A 17,603-nucleotide genomic window follows, 5' to 3' on the forward strand; every position below is an offset into this window, starting at 1 on the left:
CAAGTTGGAGCTGACCCTGAGGCCTTGGATTATGATGAGAGCTGCGGGACAGGAGGACACAGAGGCAGCTGGCCAGGGACAGGAGCAGCCAGCCAGGCAGCACCCTGCCCACCACTTCTGCCCCAGCCGGGTTTTGCTTATTCTCCCCGAAGATTCCCTTCCCCCTCATTTTCCTAGCATCGCCCTCCTTTAATTTCCTTATTTTCTTTCCTCTCCCCCTTTCCTCTTTGTCCTTCCTTCCCTTCGGTCTCCTGTTCCTTCCCTCCCTTTTTCCTTCTCCCTTCTCCATTCTTCTTTTTCTTTCTTGTTTCTCTCACCTTCTTTCCTCCCATTGTTCCCCCTTCCTTTTCTCTCTCCTACCCTTCCCTTCCTTCCTCCTTTCCTCCCCTCTTCTACTTTCCCTTCCCCCTCCCCTTCTTTCTTCTTCCTGCCCTTCCCTCCCCTCTCTCCCCTTTAAGAAGCCCAGGCTGGCCTCTCTTACTTCAGCTACCCATGCACTGGGATTGCAGGCTGGACCACCACACCCGGTAACCTCTAATTGCTTTTTTCCCTGGGAACTTCCTGAGGGTGGCTTGCTGTTACATTCCCTTCCCTTTAAAGAAATATATTCTTGCCAGACACGCTAGAGCATGCCTGTAATCACAGCTCTTGGGAGGTGGAGGCGGGTGGGCCAGGAGCTGAAGGTTGTCCTCTGCAACAGCAGTTGGAGGCCAGCCTGGGCTACATGAGATCCTGTCTCACCACTTCATCTTCTAGTTCCTGGGAGTGTTGACCACTGCAACATATTAGTGCTTCACATTTATCAAACATGCCCGAAAAACCCAATAGAGAAAAGAATCCCTCATGCCAGTGCCTGCTACTGGGGTCTGTGGGGAGAGGGAGGTGAGCTGTGACCACAGGCTGGTGCAGAAGGAAGCAGAGGCATCCACACAGCAGGGGACAGAGAGCCTGGTGAGAGGGAACTACTGGGAGACAGCAAATCCTTGCATCAGCTCAGAGTGGCCTCGGGTGAGAGGTAGGATGGCTTACCAGGGGGGCATAGAAACCCAGAGCAGCCAGAGTACTTGAAACTATTCTAGAACCTTCTATGGCATAGCTCTGATTCTTTCTCAGCTCTCTTTCCTCACTATTCTCCAGTCCTTGGGGTTGGGGTGGGGGGTTGGGGATGTGGTGGTGTGGTTCAGTGGGTGGGGAAAGACGCAAGAGGGACTTCCTAGGCTTTTTCCCCCTCACACATCTCTGGGTGTTCACTTGTTCAGTAGAGACTCACTGGCTGCCACTCTTGTGTTTGTCAAGCTATGTTTCACCTCACGCCACACAGGCTCGATGATGGACTGCCTGGATTTGACTCCTGGCTTTACCGAGTACAAGCTGTGTGACTTAGGGCAAACTGCTTAAACGCCCCACGCCTTAGTTTCCCTATGACACAAGAACAATCGTAGAAATAGCCATGAAAGTGACACTGCACAGTTTCACGAAGAGTAAGGGTCACATGGTAAGCGTGATATAGGGGACAAGCCTGTGGTCTCAGTTGAGCAAGAAGATCACGGATTCAGAGCTTGTCTGGCCTACAGTAGTGAACTCAAAGGCCAGTCTGGGCAACTTGGCCAGAGATCTAGCCTCTGAAAAAAACAAAACCGACCCAAAACCTATCTCAGCTTGGCCAAAATATACCGTACCTTCTATCAACATTATGAGACAGAGATGGAATGTTTAAAAACAAAGCAAACATTGTTGGAATCCAGCAGTCTGCTGACCCCACCCCTCTGATGATGGGCGGGATGCTCATGGCCATGTCATCTCTTTGTCACCACTTACCTGGCTGCTCACGCCTTACCTGGCTGCACAGGGGACTCAGTTACTCATGGGCAAGTTTCCTTTTTGAAGCAAGCGCGTCCCTTCTCTCTTCCCCTCTTTCTCTCTTGCGCCCTTCTCTCTCCTCTCTCTCTCTCTCTCTCTCTCTCTCTCTCTCTCTCTCTCTCTCTCTCTCTCTCTCCCTTGCTCTCTTCCCCCTTCTCCTTTTTCTCCCTCTCTCTGGGCGCTGAGTCTCGTGTTTGTGTTTCTTAGGCAATAACTGTAGCAAAAGAACAACAAACACTAATGGTGGGAGCCTGTGAGATGGCTCAGCAGTTCACAGCATTTGTTCTTGAAGAGGATCCAGTTTCGATTCCTAGCACCCACATCGTGTTTCACAAGCACTTGTAACTGCAGCTCATATCCATGGGACAAAAAACTCAAACATATAAAAATAAAAACAAATGAATTTTTTTTTTAAAAGGTAGAAAGGTGATCGAGGAAGACACAAGACCCTGACCTCTGGCTCACACACATGCATATAACCCACCTGCTATGACCACACACACACACACACACACACACACACACACACACACACACACACTATGATGACCCAATATTGCACTACAGTTTTGCAAGATGCCACCATTGTGAAGCAAACAGGTAACAGGAGCCACAGGCTGTCAGAGCCCCTCCTGATAACTGTGAATTTACAATCATTTCAAAATGAAAAGTTTAATTAAAAGAATTGGTGACCCAGAAAATCAAGTTATGAATGGGGTGGCAGGCAGCTTGAGGCAGGTGCTACTCATTGGCATTCATCAGCTCCTAACCCTGTGGGGAGATTAGGGGCAGCTCGTGCAGGTGGCACAGTCCCCTGAAGGGACTGTGTATGGTATCCGAGGGGCCAAAGGGCAGAAGCTGTAGCATTCCGGTGGTCTCTGGTTGAGGGCCAATGAAGTGGAAAGTGGCTCATTTCTCTGAGGCCCTGACAAGTTCTGGAAAGTTCTCCAAGGAAAATGACTTTAGCAAATCATCTCCTCTAGCAATTTCAGGTCACCTCTGCATTTGAAGGAGGGAGGGCAGAATAGATACAAGGGACATGTTAGCCCTTAAAACCGTAAGAGAGGATGGGCCGAGTCCTGTAGGCCTCTACTTTTATTAACCACAACCAGGCTCCAAATGGGTATAGTGGGAGCAGGGGTGTGGGGGCATCTCATCTTGATATTTGCAGATTTATTCATGGAACTCCCCACACATCTGGATGAGAATATATACCTAGCCCCCTGGAGGAAATAGTTAAATGAATCGCTAAAGCACAAAATGTTCCTGTAAAATTGCTTCCATATTTTATTAGACGCAGATGAGCATAAATTATTGTGAAGCCAACAGAGGGATTTTGCAAATTGGGTTCTGGCTTTTTTCCATAAACAACTCTTCCTCACCCAGGAAGACTTTAATGGGTGTTGGTTTCATATGGGACCACTGAGCAACACATTCATTCACCCATCCATCCATCCATCCATCCATCCATCCATCCATCCATCCATCCATCCCACATTTATTGTGAACACCCAATGCTTGTCAGGGGGTGCAAACTAAATTATATCCAGAAATAATACTCTTGACCTAACTTCCAGTGGTACTGTTGATCAGGGCATACTGAGATATGTCTGTAATCTCAACACTTGGGAAGCTGAGGCAAAAGGATTCTGAGCTGGAGGGCATCCTGGGCTCCAGAGTGAGATCCTGACTGAAAAACAAGCAGGAAATGGTGAACACTGAATACAAACGTCCTTCTGAGGTGCACCAATTTTAGTTTGTTGTTCTGGAGACATTTTCCTGTGGAGGAGGTTTCCTTCCATGTACCACTGTCTTAGTCATGCCAATGAGAGAGAAGGGACATTTACACATGGCCCCTTTGAGGTTAGAAAGGCTAATTAATGTTAAACCCTCTTTCCTACAATCTCTTCATTGGTGTCAAGGTGTGAAATGTCTTGGGGGGCCGAGAATGGACACAGTTGTGCACTGCTGACTCTCCAGCTGAATGAACCTTATTACTTTCTCACACTCTGAGTGGCTCTGCCAAATTGATCCCAGTTGGGCATTGGAGGTGCTGGCTCACATTCAGAATCCTCATGGTGTATGAGATTTTTGGGGAGACACCACACACACACACACACACACACACACACACCAGACAGAGATCTCATAAAGGACCAAAGCAACAATTCTACCAAACTTCAACATTGGCAAGCACATTTTTTTTTCTTTCTCTCTCTCTTTTTCCCTCTCTTTTGGTTTTTTTGAGACAGGGTTTCTCTGTGTAACAGTCCTGGCTGTCCTGGAACTCACTTTGTAGACCAGGCTGGCCTTGAACTCACAGAGATCTGCCTGCTTCCAACTTTTGAGTGCTGAGATTAAAGGTGTGTGCACCACTGCTGCCTGGCTCATGTTTTTTTTTTTTTTTTTTTTATTTCTATTATGTATATGTTTGTGTTCCTGCATGCAGTGTGTATATACTTGAGCATGCGCGTGCATGTGCACACGTGTGTGTATGTGTGTGCGTGTGCGTGTGTGTGTGTGTGTGTGTGCCTGTATGTATTTTCATGTGCATTACAGGTGCTTGAAAATAACAGAGACAGAAGAGGGTGCCAGACAAATCCCCTGGATCTGGAGTTACAGGTGTCTCTGCAACAGCATTGAGCACCCTTAACTACTGAGCCAACACCTCAGCCACAAGCAATGATGTTTTCTTGGGGTTACTTACAGCAGTGTGAATGAGGGGCAGCTTATAGGATCAGGGATGACTTAAAGGTAGCTGCATGAGTGAAAAGCTCACCTCAATACAGGTGACAGCTCACAGAAACTACATCCCTGCAGCCCTCTGCCTGTTGTGTGGGCATTTGGACAGGCCAGAGAACTCTCTCTTGACAGCTGGGATGGTCACAATTCCTCAGCAGTTATTTACTTCACTGCTCCCGCAACCTAAGGAAGGGGCCATCTTGGTTTTGCAAGTTTCAGCTTCCCATATGTATTTTCTCCCTGAGTCTCATGAGCCTCTCCTTTTCATTTCAATCCAGAGGAAATTGCTATACAACTCCCCAGGATGGGATGGGGCCCCGAGGGTTACAGAATTCTGATTCTTTTTCTCTTCAGCTCTTGGGAGGTCTGAGCCTAACAGCAAGGCTTGGACAACCAATGGATGGAGGAACCTTCTCACATTGCCACCACTGAGTGTTGAGGAAGGGTGTGTCTGCTTTGGCTGGAGCTGGGGATGGAGCGAATATAAGGCCAGAAGCTCATCTCATGGGAGGGGTGAGCCCTTACTCTATCCTTAGCAGGAGGGTACCAGTAAATAGTCTTCAAGGAAACGAAGAAGGTCCCTTGCCTGTGTTTCGCTGTATGAGATTCTCATTACAGCCTAGAGGATGGGCTACGAGAGGAGCTCTCAAATGTGAGGGTCAGAGAACCATGTCAGAAAGTGCGGCAATACATCTGAGGTTTTTAGTTGTCATTTATTTACTTATTTAAAGACAAGATCTCATGTAAGCCAGATGGCCTTGAACTGGCTATGTAGCCAAGGATAACCTTGAACTCTTGATCCTCTTGCTTCTACAGGATTATGGACATGCACCACTATGACTGACTGCTGTTGTAGAGATTGCATTTGAACTTGCTATTTTTATGTTGGTCTCTTTCAGAAAGAAAGGAAGAAAGAAGGAAGGAAAGAAGGAAGGAGGGAAGGAAAGAAAGAAAGAAAGAAAGAAAGAAAGAAGGAAGGAAGGGAGAAAAGGAAAAGAAGAAGGAAAATTGTGTGTGTGCTGGGGGTTGAATTTTTTGTCTCATACATACCAGGCAGATGCTCTAACACTGAGCCACACCTCCAGCCCCTCATTGGGGGATTCTAGACAGGTACTGCTCTAGTCCCTCACTAGGGGATTCTAGGCAAGGACTTTACTACTGAGCTCTACCCCCAGCCCATGTTGTAAAATAAGTATACTGAAGTCTGTGAGGCGGTGCTAGGTAGAAGAACCCTTGGCTGCATTTGCTTTTGGGTTAAGTTGTGAAGGAGAATGATCTAGAATGTCTAAAAGAATTTTCCATTATTTGAGAGATGCTGTTTGTGATCAAACCAGGCAGGCACAAAAAGTAGCCTTCGTTCCAAATGGTGAGTGCCTGGAATAGTTAGGATTCAGGGAATGCACTTGGTAGACACTGAAATTCTACTAATTACCCATTAGCTCTGGAGGAGTCAGGACATGGGTGTGGGGTCAGGGATGCCTGGTTTTCATTTACTGAGCATGAATCTGAAACCCTTTTGGTATAAAGGTCTGAGCTATTATATGATATTTATTGTAGAAAAAGCAACTTCCCTGCTTCCAGATGCATATTGAAAATGTCCATTTTGGTAAATGGGGTGGAATAAATGTGCTGACATCTTCATTTTGAATTATTGAAGACCCTTTCTGGGGCAATGGCTCATTTTTAGTTTGTGTGTGTGTGTGTGTGTGTGTGTGTGTGTGTGTGTGTGTGTGTGTATGGATAACGGATATGGAAGCCAGAAGACAATCTCTGAGATTATTCCTCAGGTTCCTCATGTATGGATTTTTTTTTTTTGAAACAGCTCTTTATTGGCTCACCAAGAAGGCTATGCTGGCTGGATTTCTCCTGTCTCTGCCTCCTCAGTGCTGGAATTGTAAGTGCCTTCCATTACACCAGCTTTTTAATGTGGAAGCTATCTAGAGATCAAAACTGGATCCTTGTGCATGTCAGGCATGCTCATTACCAGCTGAGTCATCACAACAGCCCACCTAGGACAGGGTTTTACACATGAACTCTCCATATGGCCTTCTGAAAAGTCCTGATCTCAGTGTCAGAGGTTGGAGTTTGGCTCCGATGTCACTTGTCTGGGTGACTGCAGGCAACTCACCATGTGCTAGACTAGAGCACTTTTCCTCTGTGACAGTAGGAGAGAGGATTGTGTGGCGTCTGGACCATCCAAGAGGGTTGTAAAGCTCACAGTAAATGAGATGCTCTGTCTTTGTATGTTGGCATGGTAATCACTGTGCAGGTACAAATTGTTGTAATCAACCAGGAGGCTGGGGATTGGATGTGAGCAGATGTATTCTAAAAGTCAGGTTAGAAGCTGGGTATGATCATATAGGCTTATAATCTCAGCATTCAGAAGACTGAGGCAGGAGGATGGGGGTGTTCAAAGCTGGCCTGAACTATATACAAAACCCTGTCTTTAAACAAAACACAATTAGCAATAGCAATAAAAACCATAAATGAAGCAAAATAAAGCATCCAGGTTAGGGGGTTAGACTCTTCATTAATTTGAAAAATGTATTTGTGGGGGTTGGAGAAATTGTTAGAGAACTACTAAATTTTTGGAGTGTGTGTGTGTCTGTGTCTTTGTGTGTGTGTGTGTTGTATGCATGTGTACTATTTGTATGTATGTGTGTATGGAGGCCAGAAGTGACATCGAAGCTCTGCTCTCTATCTGTTTTTTAAGGCAGGGTATCTCCCTGAACCTGGAGTTTACTGGTTGGGCAATACTGATTGGCTAGTAACCATCACCCCCACCTCTTTATGAGGGTTCTGAGGTTTGAACTCAGGTTCTTATGCTTAGGTGGCACTTTACCAACTAAGCCCCAGCCTCAAACTTCTACATTCTTGGAATTTCCCTAGTGATAGACACGTGTTGTTCACAAGGGGCTCCTTGAACCAAGTTAGTACTTGAATTTATGTGACAGAGATGACTCACGTAAGCACTGGCTATGACCTGGAGACCAGACACGAGCAGGCTGGAGACTGAGTTCCATCATGTGTGTAATGAGTCCACAAGTCTGTCTATGAGGAGACCCTAATAAAAACTTGGGACACTAGCTTTGTAGAGTTTCCTGGTGGGTGTAAGAGGGCCAGATTTCATGGGCAAGGCATGAAATTATGTATTTGAGAACTCTCAGACCTTGTCCAGTGTATTTATTTATTTATCTATTCATTTATTTATTTTTTCAAGACAGGGTTTTTCTGTGTAGCCCTGGCTGTTCTGGGATTTGCTCTGTAGACTAGGCTGGCCTCGAATTCACAGAGATTCACCTGTTTCTGCCTCCTGAGTGCTGGGATTAAAGGCTGTGACACCACTGCGTGGCCCCAGTGGTTTATTTGTTTATTTATTTATTTGCTTATTTTGCTAGTCCAGTCCTGATTCACATCTTTCATAAAACCAATGGTCAGGGCCTGTGGAGATGGCTCAGGCAGCACGATGCTTGCTGAGAAAGCAGGACCCATCTTTATGCTCCCAGAACCTACATGACAATTCTTGATGCTCAAAGTGCTGAGAATAAGAGACAGGAAGTGGTCAGTCCTAAGTGGGACATCTATGTCAGGCCTCTCCTCCCAAGACTCAGGGAACATCTCAGAAGAGGATCCAGAAAAACGTAAGAGCCAGAGGGTGGTGAGGACCACTGGGGAATGCTGTCTTCTGGCTGTTGTGCTCATGAACTCACAGAAACAGCAGTGACCTCTCCAAATCTTCGTAGGATCAAGCCAACACCATCAGTCAGCATCCCAGTGGGTAGTGCTAATTGGAATCAGTGAGTTACAAAGAAGGGGGGGGGGCATGAATGTGGAAGGAGGGTGTGTGAGGGATGTGAGAGGAGGGAATTGGAAGGTGGTTATAATTAAAATACATTATATATGTATGGAATTGTCAAAGGCTCAATAAAAACTACTTAACAATACAGGGAAGCCCTGTCTTGAAAAAACAAAAATAAATAAATAAAATAAAAAAATCAAAAAATAAAAACAAAACAAAAAACCAAAAGACTGGGTGGTGGTGTTACACATTTATAATCCCAGCATTTGGGAAGTAGATATATAGTTCGAGGCCAGCCAGGTCTACAGAGCAAGTTCCAGGACAGCCAGGACTGTTACACAGAGAAAACCTGTCTTGAAAAACCAAAGCAAACCAAACAAAATAACAAATAAATAAATAACAAAATAAAATAACAACAAAAAGGATGCTGTGGCATAAGTCTGTAATCCCAGAGCTGGGAGGTGACGAGTAGAGATCTCTGAAATTTATAGATCAGGTTAGCCAAATCAGCAAGCTATGGGTTCAGTGAGAGACGATGTGTCAATAAATAAGATGGAAAGTGACTGAGGAAGTCATTCAGTTGTTGACTTCTTATCTCCACAAGTACACACATGTATGCATTTATGCCTTCATACATACGAGAACACATACATGCACACACACAAATTGTGCATATAGAAGTAATTGAAGTTCCTTCTGTGAGTCATGCTGGAGAAATGAATCGAATCTGTACTTGAGTTTACAGTCAGAAGAGCAGGTTTGCCTGCTGGGATGTGTGAACTTTTGATGTCAGTCTTACTCAATCTTCTGTCTTAAACCCATGGAGCCTGGTGCTAGCCCTGAGTGGTCAGTATCAGAAGTATTTTCCAATAACTGTAGAGCCAGGAGAATAACTCATCTTGCTTTTTTTTTTTCTTCCAACCAAGAAATGTCTCTTGAGGGTTTCCTTGTGTCACAACGGGACTGGTGGCAGATGCCACACGTGCTACCTAGCTGCCAAATGTCGTGCTACTGAAGGAATTCACATGCTTAGAATATCATCTGTGTCAAAGGGACAGCATTGTGAGGAACACACTGAGATCGGAATTGCTATTTTGGGAGGATGCACAGATTGGAAGGACCAGATTTTCACATAACTTCATCAAAACAAGAAAGTTTAAACATTTTGTGAATTCAAAGGCTGGAGAGTAAATGTTGCCCTTACCTTGAGAGGTGCCCATTGAAGAGCTTGGCTGACATGACTTCCTGGTCATTAAGACCTCCTTGGGATGTACAGTTAGTTGTAGGGGGTTCAGATGAGAGTGGTTTTGGAAGTCAGGAGGCCCTCCATTTCTTTACTGAAAGATTCTCCTACCCAGAAGAACTAGAGCTTTACAAAAATTATAACTATTTATTTGTTTATGTTTATGTGTGTCATGGCATGTATTTGGGGATCAGAGGCTAGTCATATGTATGTATATATATATATATATATATATTATTTAAAATTGAAACAAACTTGTTTTACATATCAATTCCAGTTCCCACACCCTCCTCTCCTTCCCTGCCCCTGCCCCAACCAGAGGCCAGTCTTTAGGAGTTGATTCTTTACTTCCTTTATGTGGATCCTGGGAATCTAACTCAGGTGTTAAAAGGCAACTTTATCTACTGATTTGTTTCTCTGGTCCCCAAAGAGCTAGTGTTTATTTGTTGAAGAACATCTCAAAATTAAGAAAATGGGGCTGAGGAGATAGTTAAGTTGGTAAAGTGCTGTTTTACAAACATGAAGACATGAATGCAATCCTTGGAATCCATGTGAAAAAGATGGATATGATGGTGTGTGCTTAGAACCCCAGCACTTGGGTGGAAAAAGGAGGATCCCTGAGGCTCAGGAGCCAGCGAGGCTTGCCCAATTCCTGTGTGGATAGCACCTGAAGAATGACACAAGAAGCTGGCATCTGACCTCCACAAGCATGTGCACATACATGTGTGTATGCATGCATGCATACACACACAAATACACACAAATACATACCATGGACCACCCACTGAGACAGTTAAAATCTGCACCTTCAATGTGATGGCCACGTGCTTGTATTTCTTTCAGAGTTCTCACTGCTATTAGCACTAGTTGGGGATAGAAAAGAGACTCGTATGAGGCTTCATCCTAGGAATGCATCTGACCCAAGTTCAGCCAATAAGAGATGTAGTGTTGTAGACAGGGCACGGGGTGTAGGAGTATGGTGGTCTGATGGTGGCAAGGTAGTGGTGAGTGCAAGGATATTGTCATTTTAGGGCCAGCTGTACCATCCTCAAACACGAGTATATGAATTCTGCAACACCTTTCCCATCCAATGTCGGATCATATGATTCGCAGGTTGTTTCCTTGCTGGGGACTCAAAAGCTACCTAATGCCAGAGGCGGTGGAGAGTAATCAGACACAGAGTGGCTGGGATACGGATGCAGAGTGGGGAGGAGAGCTGGACTCGCTGTGATAGGAGAGTAGGAACTGAAAAAGCAGAACTCAACAAATGAGGAAGACTGGAAGCCCTTCAGTAGCGGCATCTAATGAACAGAGCATGCGCAAAACAATGCCTTTGAACCATAAATGAGAGGAGAGAAAAGGACTATAAAAGACCATATGCTGGGAGGTTGAACATTTTGGGGGAGCTCATTTCTCAGCTCACTCTGGGGGATGCCAGTCCATCCGTCCATCTGTCCATCCCTCCCTCTCTTCCCTTCTGTCCCTTACTTCCTTCCCCTCCCCTCCCCTCCCCTCCCTCCCTCCCTCCCTCCCTCCCTCCCTCCCTCCCTCTCTCTCTCTCTTTCTTTCTTTCTTTCTTTGGTATTTTGAGACAGGGTTGCTCTGTATTGCTTTGGAGCCTGTCCTGGAACTAGCTCTGTAGACCAGGCTGGCCTTGAACTTACAGAGATCCAGCTGCTTCTGCCTCCCGAGTGTTGGGACTAAAGGTGTGTGCCACCAATGCCTGGCACACCCTCCCTTTCTTAATAAACCATCTCTTTTCCTATTCTCAAAGGACTGAATGTATTTTACCTCCCAATACCTGGCAGAAGCTCCTTGAGCTTCCTTTTGAATCTATTTCTAAATGAATGAGACTAAGGGACCCCAAAAGGGAACCCCATTTTCCCTCTAACACCATCAGGAAAGGAGATCTGGGTCTGGCTGTCTTAAAAAAAAAAATAAATAAAAAACAAGATGGGGGCCTGGGAGATGGCTCAGTGGGTAAAATGCTTGCGGCATAAACATAAGAACCTGATTTTGGATTCCCAGAATTTATGTAAAAAGCCACCCATGACTGTGCAGGTCTATATCCCCAGCCCTGGGGTGGAGATAGGAGGATTTGGGATCTGGCTGGTCAGCAGGTCTAATTGAAGCAGTGAGCTTCCTGGTTCAGGAACTCCTAGCTGAGGAGCTGCTGATAGTGAATGGCTGATGGGTGAGGGACTGTCAAGTTGGTGATGCTGCAGTAGATGACCCCACAGCCATCTACTATATGCAGGACTGATTGGACTCAGTAACATAGAAGAACACAGAAGAACATGAAGTTGGGAGAAGGCAGAGAGGGAGTGGATCTGGGAAGGGTTGAAGGGAGGAGTGTGGGTGGTTATAACCCGCACTTTGCATGCATGTATGAAGTTCTCAATGAATAAATAAAATGTAGTTTAAAAATAAGGAGGAGGGTAATAGAGGAATACATCCAATGTTGACCTCTGACCTCCACATATGCACATGTGCGAGCACACACACAAACATACACATGCACACATACACAGGCACACAACACACACACACACACACACACACACACACACACATACCAGCAGCAGCAGCAGCAGCAGGAGGAAGATTCAGGCTGGGCTTTGGTCCACTTAGGGAAGCGGAAGGTAGGTGTGTGTGTGTGTGTGTGTGTGTGTGTGTGTGTGTGTCTTCCTTTCCCTCCCAGGTTTAGAGAAGGACCGGAGCTAATAGGAGGGAGATGAGCACAGAACTACAGATTTTCAGGCAGAAGTTCAGTTAGGAAAAATAGGAGAATGTGAAAGAAGAAACTCCCAGGGAGTTCCCAAGTCCTGCCCTAGGCACAGCTGGACCATAAGAGCACATCCCAGGTTCTAGAAGCTTCCTCTGCAGGCAGGCATAAATAATGGAATGCTGCAGCTACTTATAGAATCACACTTTCACAGGGTGCTTGTGAATTCTCTTTAATCCCTTCTTTGTACCTGTGGAGGGCCTGCCTCTGGCCTTCCCACCTGCAGAGAGGTTGAGCAGCCTGGAGGGCTGTTTAGGGTGTGGCTGAGGGTGGCAGCCTGGGTCTCAGAGGTAGCCAGACCTCTAGGCTTCTGCTTGGTCTTTGAGTCCTTCCACCAGGCAGAGCTGTCAGGAGCCACTCATAGCCAGGGGGCTAAGGTGTGCTCCCACTGGAAAGCTATTTAGGAAGGTCTGTGTATTAGATTTTTTTTTGTTTTTGTTTATGTTTTGTTTTGGTCACTGTGACAAAATACCTGGCAGAACCATGTAAGGGGGTAATATTGTTTAGGCTCACAGTTTCAGAGGGTTTCAGCTCCTCATGGCTGGGAAGACAAGGATCATTCATGGTGGTAGCAGCTAATCAATTCGGCTGGGCTGGCTAGCCAATTTGATTAAGGGAGCTCCTTCAGCATCTGTGTAAAAGCCTGTGCATGTCCTCATGCTGTGTAGAAGTACTTTACCAGCCAAGCCATGCCATCAGTCCCCCACATCCTGGCATTTTTTTTTTTTTTTGAGGGATCAGAATTTTACACATCTCATGCTGACTTCGAACTTGTTATGTATTCAGTGATGGCCTTGAACTTCTGATTCTCTTGCCTCCTGAATGCTGGGATTACAGGGGCTCACAAACCATCACACGTAGGTTATACAGTGCTGGAGATAGAATCCAGAGCTTTATGCACACAGGACAACACTCTACATGCTCAACCCATTCCAAGCCCGGACTTTTCCTCTTTTTTGGAGGGATTGCACTGGAATTTCTACTACTGGCCACTGGGAGTGACAACTGTCACATGCATCTTGGACCCAATTTTCATCCTTGCTTGCCTTCTTGATTCGCTACTCCTTGAATATACTTTTAAGTCTGATCTCCCTGAGAAGGGATCCTCTGAAAACTCCATAGTGCTGGGTGTGCACTGAGACCAGCACTGTAGTCACAATTGGTGGGCCACCACCTGGCAGTTCTGAATCACAGCACACACTTCTTCCTCCGACACCTGGGTGTTTTGGCTTCTTTTCTGTTGCTGTCATAAAGTGGGCCGATATGAACTTAAAGAGGAAAGGGTTTATTTGGTTGATAGTTCTACATCATATAGTCTCTCACCCAGGGAAGTCAGGCAGAAACACGAAGGAGAAACCATGGAAGAATGCTGCTTGCTGGCTAACTCAGGCTTACACTTGGCTAGCTTTCCTATACAGCGCAGGACCACATGCTTAGGGAATGCTGCTGCCCACGGTGTGCCCTCCTACATCAATTAACAATTAACATAGTCCCCCAAAGACAGCCCTTAGACCAATTTGATCTAGGCAATTTCTCAATTGAGGTTTTCCTCTTAGGTGATTCTAGGCTGTGTCAAGTTGACAATTAAAGCTAACTGGATCACCAGGATTTGTGACTTTCCTGCGACCCTTTGTATGGTTCATAGTAGAGCTTAGGCTGAGAGAGGTTATGAAGCCACTTGGCTGTTGTGGGCCAAAGGCTACAGGGATCGCAATGCCAAGCCTTGTGATGAAGCCATTCTTGTTTCTCAAAGAATCCCCAACTTGCTTGGTGGCAGAATGGAGCCTTGGGGCTCTGTATTCTTAGTGGCCCTACTATTGCTGAGGTAGGCTTATCTCCTCCCCAAAGTGCCCAGGAAGGCCATTCTAGTACACACTGCACTTTTTGCTTTGCTGCAAGGACAAAACTGGAATGAAGCCCTCGCCCAGCCCTGGGCCTCATCAGACTCCCTCTGTCCCCCACCCTCCCTAGGCACTTTGCACATTCAAAAGCTGTTTAGAAGTAGCAGCACATTTGATTCTCTTTAATGCACTTCCAGGCAGCACAGATGTGCATCAACGAATGGATGTTCCCTGAACCAAAGTGCTTCTCTGGGCCTCCTGATCCTCTCCCCCAGCACCCACTCCCAGGCCAAGAGCAGCCTATGAATCATGCATTAACTCCCGTGATTGCTGCACACAGAGGTGGTGGCTTCTGCAGAGGGAAGGAGGGGTATTGTCCCCTTTGTGGGAGTTGCAGGCTCTTGGTATAGTAAGTGAGAAGTGTCGGAGGTCTTGACTTAGGCTGGCAAGATGGCTCAGGGGATTGAAGTGTGCAAGCTAGACAACAGGAGCTCCAGAATCCACATATAATAAATGCTGGGTGCAGTGATGTTCACAAGAGGGGATTTGGAGACCGAGGATTGCCCTGCATGGCAGGAACAGCAAAGAGGTTGCCCCGGCAAGGTGGAAGGAGAGAAAAGCAGCACCTGGACTCCCCAAAGCTTTCTCTGGGGGCTGTAAAGATGCCTCAGCAGTTAAGAACACATACTGTTCTTGCAGAGGACACAGGTTCAGTTCTTAGCACCCACTTCAGGTGGCTCACAACTATCTGAAACTCCAGATCCAGGGAATACTGACATCCCCTTATGGTCTTCTAAGATACCTACAGTCATATACACAGACCCACACATATACACAAAATTACATATAAAAAATTCCTTGAAAATGAAAGTTATCCTCTGACCTTCATATTGTGCTATGACTTGCAAATACCCACATTCAGATATACCTCTCTCTCCCTCTCTCTTACACACACACACACACACACACACACACACACACACACACACCATAATAAAACATATTTAGAGGTGAAGTTTACAGAATCCAGAGAGCTAGAACCAGTTCCCATGGCAACAGGGCCATGGCTACAGGCCCTCCTGTACATGTCCCTGGATAAACAAGATTTTATTCTGAATGGAAAGTAAGGTGGTCTCATATTGAGCCTGACTTACACAGGAATGAGCCAGGAAGGGAACCAAAGAACACAAAATACAGTACACAATGAAAGAGAAACCACAATCAACCAATTTACAAATGATGTCAACGTGGCCGTAAGGGAGCTTCCACAGCAGATCAAAATCATCGCACACAGCCCATTAAAATATATAAAGGCAAAAATGAAGCAGCGTGGCTGCCTGTCTCTGAGATGTGTCAGTCAGACCGACAGATGACTGAGGAAAGACATTTGATATTTCTGTCATTTGCAAAAATACAGTATTTTGATCTTGAGGGGGAGGCACAGGGAGTCATGATTCAACGTTTAATGTGATTTTTCAAAGTTTTGAGGGTTCTTTTTTTTTTTTTTCTTTTTCAAGTTAAAAATGTCCCTGGGAAGACGTGTTATTAAAAGATGAAAGTTTCTCTCCTTATTGAAAAGAAGGGAAGACATGGCAATATCAACCAAGCAGGTGTCCTTAGCAGTAGTGGTCTGCTTGGGGAGAGCCAGGCAACAATGAAGGGTCTTCACATCTCACAGGTGCAATTTATTCATTTCCTCCTCTGTCTCCTTGTTTTTGTCTATGTCTCTCTCTTCTTGTACAGCAGACTGGCTTCAAACTTTCTATGTAACTGGGGACTAGAGTGCTAGGATTAAGGACACGTGTCACTACACCTTGTTTTATGGGGTGCCAGGGATTGAACCCAGGACCTGCTTCGTTCATGTTAGGTAAGCATTCTATTAACCAAGTTACATTCCCTGTATCTTCTTTGTTTTTTTTTTTTTTTTTTTTTTTTTTTTTTTTTTTAAATCACATATGTATGAATGTATGTATGTATGTATGAATGTATGTATGTGTTTATTTGCATGTGCATGCACACACATGAGTGCATGCAAGTACATTCATGCAATGAACTCATAGACCACAGTACGTGGAAGTCAGAGGACAGTTTCTTATATCATGCGAGTCCTGGGGGCTTGAACTCAGTTCACCAGGCTTGGTTGCAAGAAGGGAGGGAGGGAGAGGGAACTAGGATCGACATGTAAAATAAAATAAAATAAAATAAAAAAACAAAACAAACAAACAAAAAAAGAATTCTTACCCATGGTAGTAGTTTGAATGAAAGTGACTATCAGGCTCATATATTTGAATACGTGGTTGTAGTTGGTAGAATTGTTTGGGAAGGATTAGAAGGTATTGGAGGAGGTTTCAGAAGACTTGTGAAATTGCCCCCAACCCCCATCATGCTTGTGGATCAAGATGCAAGTTCTCAGTTGTCCCTTCTCTCTGCCATTGTGGACTCTAACCCTCTGAAACCATAAGCCAAATCAAACAGGTTATTTGATAGGTTACCTTGGTCATGGTGTTTCATCACAGCAGTAGAAAAGTAGCTAAGACATCTCACTGTTCTCCAACACCAATTTTTTTTTTTTTTTTTTTTTTTTTTTTTTTTTTTTGCAAATGCAGAAGACTTGATACGATTTGAATTTGAAATGTTCCTTGGGGCTCATGGCTCATGTGTTTGAACATTTGGTCTCCAGCTGGAGGCGCTGATTTAGGGAAGCTGTGGAACCAGTAGGACAAAAGATTTAGCTGACAAATATGGTGCTGGGGGGCAGGATTTGAGAATTGTAGGTTGGCCCTGACTCCCAGCTAGTTATCTCTGCTTCCATGGTCTATTGAGACATGAGCTAATGTCACAAAAATCTCTTAGTACTGCAGCTGGTGTAGCCCTCCACCATACTTTCCCCTCTGTTGTGGTTTCCCTCACAGGTTGATGTGTTTGGGGGGGAGGTTGTGCAACCCTTTGGAGGTGGAGCCTTGGTAGGGAAAGTACATCACTGGGGCAGGCTTTCAGGTTTTATAGCTGGAACCATGTCCTGTTCCTTCTCTGATTCCTGAGTGTGGCTGCAATGTGCTCAACCTGCTTCCTGTTCCCTTCCCTGCCCGATACCAGGTCTTCTCCAGTGTGATGGATTTGATCCCTCTGGAACTGTAAGCCAAAATAAATCCTTTCTTTCTTAAGTTAGTTTTTCAGTGTCTCTCTACATAGCCCTGGATGTCCTGGAATTCACTTTGTAGACGAGGCTGCCCTCAAACTCACAAAGATTTGCCTGCCCCTGTCTCTTGAGTGCTAGGAATAAAGATGTGTGCTACCACACCTGGCCCAATTTTTGTTAAAAATATTCTCTCT

Source organism: Phodopus roborovskii, unplaced genomic scaffold (assembly GCF_943737965.1).
Source record: "Phodopus roborovskii unplaced genomic scaffold, PHOROB, whole genome shotgun sequence".
Classification (NCBI taxonomy): Eukaryota; Metazoa; Chordata; class Mammalia; order Rodentia; family Cricetidae; genus Phodopus; species Phodopus roborovskii.